The sequence below is a fragment of the Hyperolius riggenbachi genome, chromosome 11 (genome assembly GCF_040937935.1).
Source record: "Hyperolius riggenbachi isolate aHypRig1 chromosome 11, aHypRig1.pri, whole genome shotgun sequence".
NCBI classification, from domain to species: Eukaryota; Metazoa; Chordata; class Amphibia; order Anura; family Hyperoliidae; genus Hyperolius; species Hyperolius riggenbachi.
In genome coordinates this window covers 230,223,414-230,234,828 of record NC_090656.1, presented here as the reverse complement: position 1 = coordinate 230,234,828, position 11,415 = coordinate 230,223,414, and the positions used below count along the sequence as shown (strand labels likewise).

General features: G+C 43.4%; 1 long non-coding RNA gene across 1 annotated transcript in view; it reads left to right on the top strand.

The window, feature by feature from the left end:
* The first annotated feature begins 3,332 nt into the window (after positions 1-3,332).
* Positions 3,333-11,415, top strand: part of LOC137538701 (uncharacterized) — a 104,299-nt gene continuing 96,216 nt past the window's right edge. Inside the window, exon 1 of the long non-coding RNA XR_011024856.1 lies at positions 3,333-3,372. This is a non-coding gene — a long non-coding RNA (uncharacterized lncRNA). The remainder of the gene's footprint in view (positions 3,373-11,415) is intronic.

Genomic DNA, 11,415 nt, shown 5'->3' with positions numbered 1-11,415 from the left:
TGGTGGATGGCAGAAGCGATAATGTAACCAAAAATAAATGTAGGATATACAGCATGAGACAGAATATACACCTGAGTTGACAACAGTGATGCATCCATTCCACGAGGTACTACGAAGTAAACACAAATCTAGCTATTCTCTTCAGACTTTCAGCACTGATCCTCACAGTCAGTAGCCTGGTGTCGTGGCTGAGAACTGGTTGAGGGACAGAAAGCAAAGAGTTGAAGTGAACAGACTATACGTAAAATGAGACGCTACTATCAATTGGGTCAGACAAGGCTCAGTCCTAGGTCCAATTCTCTTAAAGTGAACCAGAGCACCCTCTTGTATTTTACCATACATATCAGTGGGAACATTAGAGAAAACACCTACCCTGCTCTCGGTTTCATCCTTCACTGCTCAGCCTGCTTGTTATCAGCCCTGATAAAATCCCCAAACTGAGCATTCAGTCTGGCTTTGCTCAGGAATCATTATAGCTGAGTCTGTCTTCTCTGATGTCTTTTTAAGCCTAAGCTTGCCCCCTTCTGGCTCTACTATAATGACTCAGCTATAATGATTCCTGAGCAAAGCCAGTCTGAATGCTCAGTTGGGGATTTTATCGGGGCTGATAACAAGCAGGCTGAGCAGTGAAGGATGAAGCAGAGAGCAGGGTAGGTGTTTTCTCTAATGTTCCCACTGATATATATGGTAAAATACATGAGGGTGCTTTGTCTCTGGTTCACTTTAAATGTATTTATTAATGACTTAGTGGTTGGAAAACAAAGTAATGTTGCCATCTTTGTACTTTTCAGAAGTCCTGCAGTGTGATGACGAATTGGCTATTGATGGCTATTAATGATAAAGACTTCCTACTTTTAATATAATTTTTTTTAACATATCTACTTATTAATTGGTATACCTAACTTAGCACAGTAGTGAACTGTGTCAGCCAAAACTCCTGGGCACATCATGGCGGTGCAAATGGAATCCCTGATGTGATGTGTGGCATGGAACCAAACATGGACTCCGCCTCCCCCACTGACAACAAAAGATGCATTTGTAGTCTTCCACTCCCTAAAACACCCCTGCAAGTATATTATTTGGTTTTATAAAAATGTTAAAGTATGGTAGTGCACCTCTATGTTTTGTGTTTTGTACGAATAATACTAATCCGTCAGAGCAAAGAACTGCTCCGGAATTAAGAGTTTCTAGCCTGCATTCCAATTCAACAAGTCAAACTATTTTTATTAGTCCAGTCTGGGCTGGCTCTGACACCCATCCAAGACAATGTGCTGGAAAATCCTTCCTCTCATTCTTCCACAGTCGAAGAATGACTAATTCTAGAGTCTCCTCAGACTTTCATGATTCTATTCAGGCCCGGTCTGCCCATCATGCCAAGTGAGGCGACTTCCTCAGATGGCAAGAGTCTGGGGGCAGCACCAGGCAGAAACAGGAAGTGAAGAGAGTGTCTGGCCAACCTATACTGGGGGCAACTGTACTTGGCTAACCTATACTGGGGGCAACTGTACCTAGATACCAATACTGGGGGGCACCTATACCTGGCTACCTACCTATACTGAGGGTGTTTTTTGGAAGGCTCCCTGCAGCTTTAACGTGTGGTGCAGTTTGTGCTGTGCGATCATTCCAATTTGGGGGTGGCGCATCCTCACAAGTTTGCCTCAGGTAGCAAAAAGTCTAGAAACAGCCCTGATTCTATTGTGGCATTAATTCTGAGACAGATGGAATAAAGTTTTGCTGACTTACAGAACTGGAGTGCTAACGAGAACTTCTAAGTTCTCAGATGTATTAGCTGGTGCTGCCCCCACACCCCAGCTTAGAGCGATCACCTACTTATTAAGAGAACCTACCGTGCAGAACAGAAAGCTCTGATAACTTCTCACGTGCAACTTGGCACCCAATACAACACCCAGAAAACCCGCTACTTCAACCCTACAGAAATGAACTACTAACTTTCCTCACTACATAGACTGGTGAACACATCAATGCATGTTTACCTCTGTCTGTTGGCTTTCTCATCTCCCCGCTTTTCCCCCTCACTGTGATATCCAACACCCAATCTCTTGTTGTAAGGTCAGTGACACTTTGAGGGCTGCAAAATGTCTCAGCCGTCTCTTATAACTGGCCCTTGTACTCGAATTCACCATTGCATAAGCTTCCAAGGTCACTTCTGTCTTTGGCGTCTCAGGCTCACTGTAAACAAGGTATAGAATCTCACACTTTGGGTGATTGGGGCTGAGGAAGCTAAGGATTCTGGGAGAAGTTATTTTTTTCTGTTTAGGCCCATGGAGAAGAAAGGGCCTTCTGTCAGGGCCAATCAGTGGAGAGCTGGAGAAATCTTGGACATGCCTCCATCTGCAAAGCCTCCTATGGAAAATGGTGTGTGTCTGCCGCAAGAGCCAGACTTGGAAAATTCTGAGCCTTCATTTGAGCGTTTTTCTGGCACAGATAGGAGAGGTAATTATGTGAGCCGCTCGGTTAGAGGATGTGTGGGCCTGGTGTTTGTCCCAGTAAAGAGAAGCAGAGACCCTCAATTCTATGGTTTGTACACTGCGATGTGGATGTTTTACACAAACTGACATGAGGCCTTTTGGGAACGCTCTTTTGACAATCCCCAAAATCTGAAGCTTTGGTCCTGCCGTGGAGATGATAGAGCGCAGGGGCGAAGAGCTGACGTTTTTCGGATACACTCTTAGAGTATATTTCTGGATTAACCCCTCCATGACCAGAATGATTGCATCATTGCACGACTTGGCAATGATTTTCTTTTCTGCCTAAAATGAGGCAAAGATTTCTTGCTTTTGCCTTTGTGCAATCACAACCGGCAAACTCGGCAGAACACATTTTTTAACCGTTGCGTCACGCACAAAATTCTGAGAAATTGCTATTTGCTGCTACTTAGCAAACAACATCGGGGAGTAAATTACGATGCATTTTAAGAGCATGCTTGCAGTATGCCTTATGGAAACTTACCTCATTGTCTGTTACACACGTTCTACTGACTAGGCTTTTATGTTCTGTGCGCCCTGGACCACACCATGTGCCAGCGATAGGGACCTACTGATCTATTCTCAAATCATAGTTTGAATTCTGACTGGGATTGCCACCTTCCATAACGAAAAGTGGACATCTCTATGGGATAATTCAGAAAGATATGCAACTTTAGGAGGCATCTACAGCAATTTTTATTTATTTTAATATTTATATAGCGCCAATATATTATGCAGCGCTGTACAGAGCATATTGGCCTCAATTCACTAAGCTTAACTCCTGTCTTTAATAACTCTTCTGAGCTGTTTTACAGTTATCACCATGGTAATATAATTGTGATAACTGTAAAACAGCTCAGAAGAGTTGTTAAAGACAGGAGTTAAGGTTAGTGAATTGAGGCCTATGTCTTGTCACTTAACTGTGCCTCAGAGGGGCTCACAATCTAATCCCTACCATAGTCCTATGTCTATGTATGTATTGTGTAATGTATGTAATGTAGTCTAGGTCCAATTTAGGAGGAAGCCAATTAACTTATCTGTATGATTTTTGGGGATGTGTGAGGAAACCGGAATGCCCGGAGGAAACCCACACAGACACAGGGAGAACATACAAACTCCTTGCAGATGTTGACCTGGCTGGTATTCGAAGCAGAGACCCAGCGCTGCAAGGCGAGAGCGCTAACCACTACACTGCTGTCAATGAAACATTGACATAAGTTATGCCAGTGGTATAGCTGGCCCAGCCTACTAGAGGTATTCACAGATTGGGTCACAGATCACCCTAGATATGCAAAACAGAAGTTTGCCTTCTCAAAACAGAAGGTATTTACAATTATTCAGGTTGGAGTGAGTTTTGAGGTGTCCCACAATGCATCACTGCTTAATATGCAAACTTCTGCTTTGCATAGCATTTTGGTAAGCAGGCTTTTTGGTCTCTTTCAGCCCCCCTTACACACGCTTAGGAGCTCTGGTTCACCATGAGCTTGCTGGATACTCTGTAACTCTGGGCGTTTCAAGACCTCTCCCATAGATCCACTGTAATCTATGCCATGCACTGATTAACCCTCCTGGCGGTTTGCAAAAAAATCGCCAGGGGGCAGCAAAATTTTTTTTTTAATTTTTTTTTTTTTTCATGTAGCGAGACAAAGTCTCGCTACATGATAGCCGCTGCTCAGCGGCATCCCCCCAGCCCCTCCGATCAAAGAACGGGATCTCCCGGAGGGCTTCCCCCGTCGCCATGGCGACGGGGCGGGATGACGTCACCGACGTCATCGACGTCGTGACGTCAAAGGGGATTCCGATCCACCCCATAGAGCTGCCTGGCACTGATTGGCCAGGCAGCGCACGGGGTCTGGGGGGGGGGGGGCGGCTGCGGCGCGACGGATAGCGGCGGATCGGCGGGTAGCGGCGGCGATCGGGCACTGCACGCAGCTAGCAAAGTGCTAGCTGCGTGCAGCAAAAAAAAAATTATGCAAATCGGCCCAGCGGGGCCTGAGCGGTGCCTTCCGGCGGCTTACCCCGAGCTCAGCTCGGGCTTACCGCCAGGAAGGTTAAGATCAACCAATCCAAAACAGTCTATATGCATGTTGGATTATTGTGGCTCTGTATAATTAAGATGCTAACAGAACATTGCGTTCCAGCGGTTCTGGAGATGTGGTTAGCTATTAGGGACAACAAAGGATGATTTGTATATTCAGCAGTGTTGCATCATGGGAGGCATCATATACTCAATATCTGAATAATTGCAAATACCTTCTGTTTTAAGAAGGCAAACTTATATAGTTACATAGTTACATAGTTATTTGGGTGAAAAAAGACATACGTCCATCGAGTTCAACCAGAGAACAAAGTACAACTCCAGCCTGCTCCCTCACATATCCCTGTTGATCCAGAGGAAGGCGAAAACCCTTACAAGGCATGGTCCAATTAGCCCCAAAAGGGAAAAATTCCTTCCCGACTCCAGATGGCAATCAGAAAAAATTCCTCGATCAACATCACTGGGCATTACCTAGTAATTGTAGCCATGGATGTCTTTCAACACAAGGAAAGCATCTAAGCCACCTTTAAATACAGGTATAGAATTTGGCATAACTATAATAATAATAATAATAATCCGAACATTTATATAGCGCTTTTCTCCTGACGGACTCAAAGCGCTCAAGAGCTGCAGCCACTGGGGCGCGCTCAAGAGGCCACCCTGCAGAGTTAGGGAGTCTTGCCTTGAACTCCTTACTGAATAGGTACTGACCCTAGCCAGGATTCAAACCCTGGTCTCCCATGGAAAAGTCAGAGCCCTTAACCAGTACACTATCCAGCCACTACTACTTCCTGTGGCAATGCATTCCACATCTTAATCACTCTTACTGTAAAGAGCCCTTTCCTAAATAAATGGCTAAAACGTTTTTCCTCCATGCGCAGATCATGTCCTCTAGTCCTTTGAGAAGGCCTAGGGACAAAAAGCTCATCCGCCAAGCTTTTATATTGCCCTCTGATGTATTTATACATGTTAATTAGATCCCTTTTAAGGCATCTTTTCTCTAGACTAAATAAACCCAGTTTATCTAACCTTTCTTGGTAAGTGAGACCTTCCATCCCACGTATCAATTTTGTTGCTCGTCTCTGCACCTGCTCTAAAACTGCAATATCTTTCCTGTAATGTGGTGCCCAGAACTGAATTCCATATTCCAGATGTGGCCTTACTAGAGAGTTAAACAGGGGCAATATTATGCTAGCATCTCGAGTTTTTATTTCCCTTTTAATGCATCTCAAAATTTTATTAGCGTTAGCTGCAGCTGCTTGGCATTGAGTAAGATTATTTAACTTGTTGTCGATGAGTACTCCTAAGTCCTTCTCCAAGTTTGATGTCCCCAACTGTATCCCATTTATTTTGTATGGTGCTAGGCCATTGGTACGACCAAAATGCATGACTTTACATTTTTCAACATTGAATTTCATTTACCATTTATGTGCCCATATAGCCATCCTATCCAGATCCTGTTGCAATATGACACTTATCTTCCTGAGAGTTGATGATTCTGCACAATTTTGTATCATCTGCAAAAATAGTAACATTGCTTTCTACTGCATCTACTAGGTCATTAATAAATACATTGAAGAGCACTGGACCCAGTACAGACCCCTGTGGGCAGAGCTGGAACAAGGTCCTCCAGCACCCAATTCTGAGACACCAAAGTGCGCCCCTCCATCCTTCCCACCCCAGCCGTCACACACTGATTGCTATTAGACTAAAAGGCGCCCCAGGGCCCCTAATCCTCCCAACACCTTAATCTCTAGTTATCTGGCTTGCAGTCACTGCCATGTATCACCTTCTCTTATTTCTCTCTGCTTCATACACAATAGGGGAATAGTAGCTGAGTGAGTTTTGCGCCCCTCCTACACTGCGCCCTGAGGCTGGAGCCTCTCTCGCCTCTGCCTCGGCCCGGCCCTGCCTGTGGGACCCCACTGCTAACAGTCACCCATTTTGAGTATGATCCATTGACCACAACTCTTTGTTTTCTGTCCATTAGCCAGTTTCCTCTCCATGCACACAGACTCTTCCACAGTTGTTGCATCCTCAACTTCTGCACCAGACTTTTGTGGGGAACAGTGTCAAAAGCCTTTGCAAAGTCCAAGTATATCACATCTACAGCATTCCCAATTATCTATATTAGCATTCACTACCTCATAAAAGCTGAACATGTTAGTCAAACAGGACCTGTCTTTAGTAAACCTATGCTGATGCTGAGAAAAAGGGGTTTAACTATAACTGAACTTAAAGGGATACTGTAGGGGGGTCGGGGGAAAATGAGTTGAAGTTACCCGGGGCTTCTAATGGTCCCCCGCAGGCATTCTGTGCCTGTGCAACCACTCAACGATGCTCTGGCCCTGCCTCCGGTTCACTTCTGGAATTTTAGACTTTAAAGTCTGAAAACCACTGCGCCTGCGTTGCCGTGTCCTCGATCCCGCTGATGGCACCAGGAGCGTACTGCACAGGCCCAGTATGGTCTGCGACTGCACAGTACGCTCCTAGTGCCATCAGCGGGAGTGAGGACATGGCAACGCAGGCGCAGTGGTTTTCAGACTTTAAAGTCTGAAATTCCAGAAGTGAACCGGAGGCGGGGCCAGAGCATCGGTGAGCGGCTGCGCGGGCACAGGATGTCTGTGGGGGACCATTAGAAGCCCCAGGTAACTTCAACTCATTTTCCCCCAACCCTCCTACAGTATCCCTTTAAGTCCCTTAGGACCTGAGGATGCATGCCATCCGGGCCAGGTACTTTGTCTATTTTTTATTTATTTAGTCTTGCATTCACTTCTTCCTGTGTTAAGTATTTAATATTACAATTGGAAGATTGAGACTCTTCTGCATCTGTAGTTTGCAACAGTGATGTTTCCCTTGTGAAGACAGAAGCAAAGAAAGCATTTAATAACTCTGCACGGTGGCGTAGTGGTTAGCTCTCTCGCCTTGCAGTGCTGGGTCCCTGGTTCGAATCCCAGCCAGGGCACTATCTGCAAAGAGTTTGTATGTTCTCTCTGTGTCTGCGTGGGTTTCCTCCGGGTACTCCGGTTTCCTCCCACATTCCAAAAACATACAGATAAGTTAATTGGCTCCCCCTAAAATTGGCCCTAGACTACAGTACTTACACTACATAATATAGACATATGGCAATGGTAGGGATTAGATTGTGAGCTCCTTTGAGGGACAGTTAGTGACAATATATATATATATATATATATACATTGTACAGCGCTGCGTAATATGTCGGCGCTATATAAATACTAAATAATAATAATAAAAAAATAATAATAATGTTCTCCAAAAGAAGAGAGAGCTGCTTAAACATTCACGTTTACCCAACAGGCAACCTCTATGGTTCTTATGCAGATATTGTAACCCAAAGTACAGAACTAGGACCACGCAATCCTTAAAGATCAAAGACTTTTATTACTACAAAATTCATGGATGCTGTAAAACAGACAGTCATTTCCAAGACACACAGGTCCACAACCAAAGTGATATACAGTGGGATGCGAAAGTTTGGGCAACTTTGTTAATCGTCATGATTTTCCTGTATAAATCGTTGGTTGTTACGATAAAAAATGTCAGTTAAATATATCATATAGGAGACACACACAGGTGAAATTAAGTTTATTGGATTTTCAGAAAGTGTGCAATAATTGTTTAAACAAAATTAGGCAGGCGCATAAATTTGGGTACTGTTTTCATTTTATTGATTCCAAAACCTTTAGAACTAATTATTAGAACTCAAATTGGCTTGGTAAGCTCAGTGACCCCTGACCTACATACACAGGTGAATCCAATTATGAGAAAGAGTATTTAATGGGCTCAATTGTAAGTTTCCATCCTCTTAATTTTCTCTGAAGAGTAGCAACATGGGGTTCTCAAAACAACTCTCAAATGACCTGAAGACAAAGATTATTAACCATCATGGTTTAGGAGAAGGATACAGAAAGCAGCCTCAGAGACTTCAGCTGTATGTTTCCACAGTTAGGAACATATTGAGGCAATGGAAGACCACAGGCTCAGTTCAAGTTAAGGCTCGAATTGGCAGACCAAGAAAAATCTCGGATAATCAGAAGCGACGAATGGTGACAACAGTCAGAGTAAACCCACAGACCAGCACCAAAGACCTACAACATCATCATGCTGCAGATGGAGTCACTGTGCATCGTTCAACCATTTGGCGCACTTTACACAAGGAGATGCTGTATGCGAGAGTGATGCAGAGGAAGCCTTTTCTCTGCCCACAGCACAAACAGAGCCGCTTGAGGTATGCTAAAGCACATTTGGATAAGCCAGCTTCATTTTTGAATAAGGTGCTGTGGACTGAGGAATCAGTGACAAAGCTGAAGCTGCGCCGGGGCTGGATCTTTCAACAAGACAACGACCCTAAACATTGCTCAAAATCCACTAAGGAATTCCTGCAGAGGAACAAGTACAACATTCTGGAATGGCCATATCAGTCCCCAGACCTGAATATAATTGAAAATCTGTGGTGTGAGTTCTAGAGAGCTGTCGATGCTCGGAAGCCATCAAACCTGAGTGAACTAGAGATGTTTTGTAAAGAGGAATGGTCTAAAATACCTTCAACCAGATCCAGACTCTCATTGGAACCTACAGGAAGCGTTTAGAGGCTGTAATTTCTGCAAAAGGAGGATCTACTAAATATTGATTTCATTTATTTTTTGTGGTGCCAAAATGTATGCACCTGCCTAATTTTGTTTAAACAATTATTGCACACTTTCTGTAAATCCAATAAACTTCATTTCACTTCTCAAATATCACTGTGTGTGTCTCCTATATGATAGACTGTATTTGCCTGACATTTTTATCGTAACAACCAATGACTTATACAGGAGAATCATGACAATTAACAAGGTTGCCCAAACTTCCGCATCCCACTGTAAATACAAATAAAATCTGATAAAGGAACAATGGGGTTTGGAATCCCATTCTGTCATTAAGGACATCATTTCCACCAAGTTTTACAACATCCATGACTCTATAGCACTAATAAAAGTAACTGAACGTTAAAGGATATCCAAGGTTAAAATTAACTAATGAGATAAACTATAGTATCCATCCTCCTTCTAGAAATGACTTTTTTTTAGGTATCCCACAGTTTTATTTTGTATTTCAATCTACTTTTTAAGTTTTTTTCTGTTTCATTGTCTCGGCTCAGTGACACATTTATTGAAGTATGTCAGAGCTAAAATCTATGAACCATTGACCTGTTTTATCTCTTTCCTGCTCTCAGAAGCCATTTACTGCCAGGAAAGTCTTATATGGCTACAATTCTTTATCAGTGAGGGTTAAGTTATTGTCCGACCCCTGACAGAAATTGTCATTGCATACTTGATTTTTAACTCTTTCAGGCAGAGAAAGAAAAAAAAAGGAACACAGCGTAGTTATTTGTGTGCTTGGCACTGCACATACCCATGTCTATGTCATCATGTCACATGTCACCTCGGATGTCCTTTAAGGATTTTGTGGCTCCACTCCTGAAAATTTTGCATTGCTGAGGAGGTAGTACTAGCCTCCCTTGGGTGTTGATCGCACTCCACCCAGCTATAAGGCTTTGTGATTCCTACTACATATCGACCATTGGATATTTGTAACCCAAAGAGGGCAGGGTAAACAAGGTATCTATAGGCCTTGGGATGCTCAAGGAATGATCAGTTAATGTAAGACACAAACAGAAGTGTAAGCATGATGGTTATTTCCTGAGATGGGTATTAATTAGATGTAAATCATTCAAACCATTGATTTGCACTTTCCAACACATCTGGGGTGAAAGGAATTTCAAAAAGTCACTTGGGAACCTCCAGACGCACACGTGTAAAAACAGCGCCGGGAAATTTGGGCACAGGTTGAAGCAAAAAAAAGGCTCACCCTGCTCCTGCAAAAGTCCTGGCAGTGTTAATTACTATGCTCCCTTCAGGCCACCATGGAATCATAGGGAAGGATGTAATTTGTCTGCCAGCTATTGTTAGCGGCTGCTATAGTCGTATTTAACATTACGGTCTATGGAGGAGCATGGTGCACTCAAAGCTCCCATTTTTTCTGTTTCACCTCCAGACCCTTTGGCACAATAGAATGATTGGCCTCTTAGTGGTTATAACTGACATAGTCCAAGAAAAGGAAAAGGACATTTGGAAAATAAAGATACAACCTACGAGCTACCTACGAGCTATTGGTCCAATTCTGCAAGCCTTAGGGAACCTGGACACCAATATTAGAACCTAAAGAGGAGATAAAACCAGAATGCCCAATTTAAAACCAGACAGTAATTACTGCTGCTGCAATGCATAATGGATGCCTTCTGTAGGCCTTGTGTCTACAGAAAGTCACCCTGGCTGGACAGATGGACCTCAAGTCAAACATATTCCAGAGCATGGTGTGCAAGAAAAACACTGCAACGTTGGAGGCCAAAACTGAGACGTAAATTGAATGAAGAAGTTTGCTCAAGCAATGAGGCCTGTTCTGTAAACCAGAATCAGTTGTTCTGCTCAAGGCCATTTCTTCCATTATCCATCCTGATTCCCGTCCAACGCCCCAAACTGCCGTCACATCACAGATTACACAAATGCGATGCGCACAGAAATATTAAATCAACCTATTAAGAAGCAAAGAGATTCTTCTGTCCTCTAAAAGATCAAACGTCTAAAAGCGGGCGAGAAAGGTTGAGGCTTCTAAGCGAAGGGCATGTGACCGGCCTATCTGATGTTGCCACATAAAGACAGTCTCTACACTGGACAGTAATCTCATTACCCTTAACTGGATGGAGCAAATTTCATAATGTTAGACCAATTGACAATAAAAGAGGATCTCAGACACTCTGGAGACCAATCACACCTATTCTATCTACAAGAACCAAAAATGTCCCTCAGGGTTTGAAGGTTGGATATC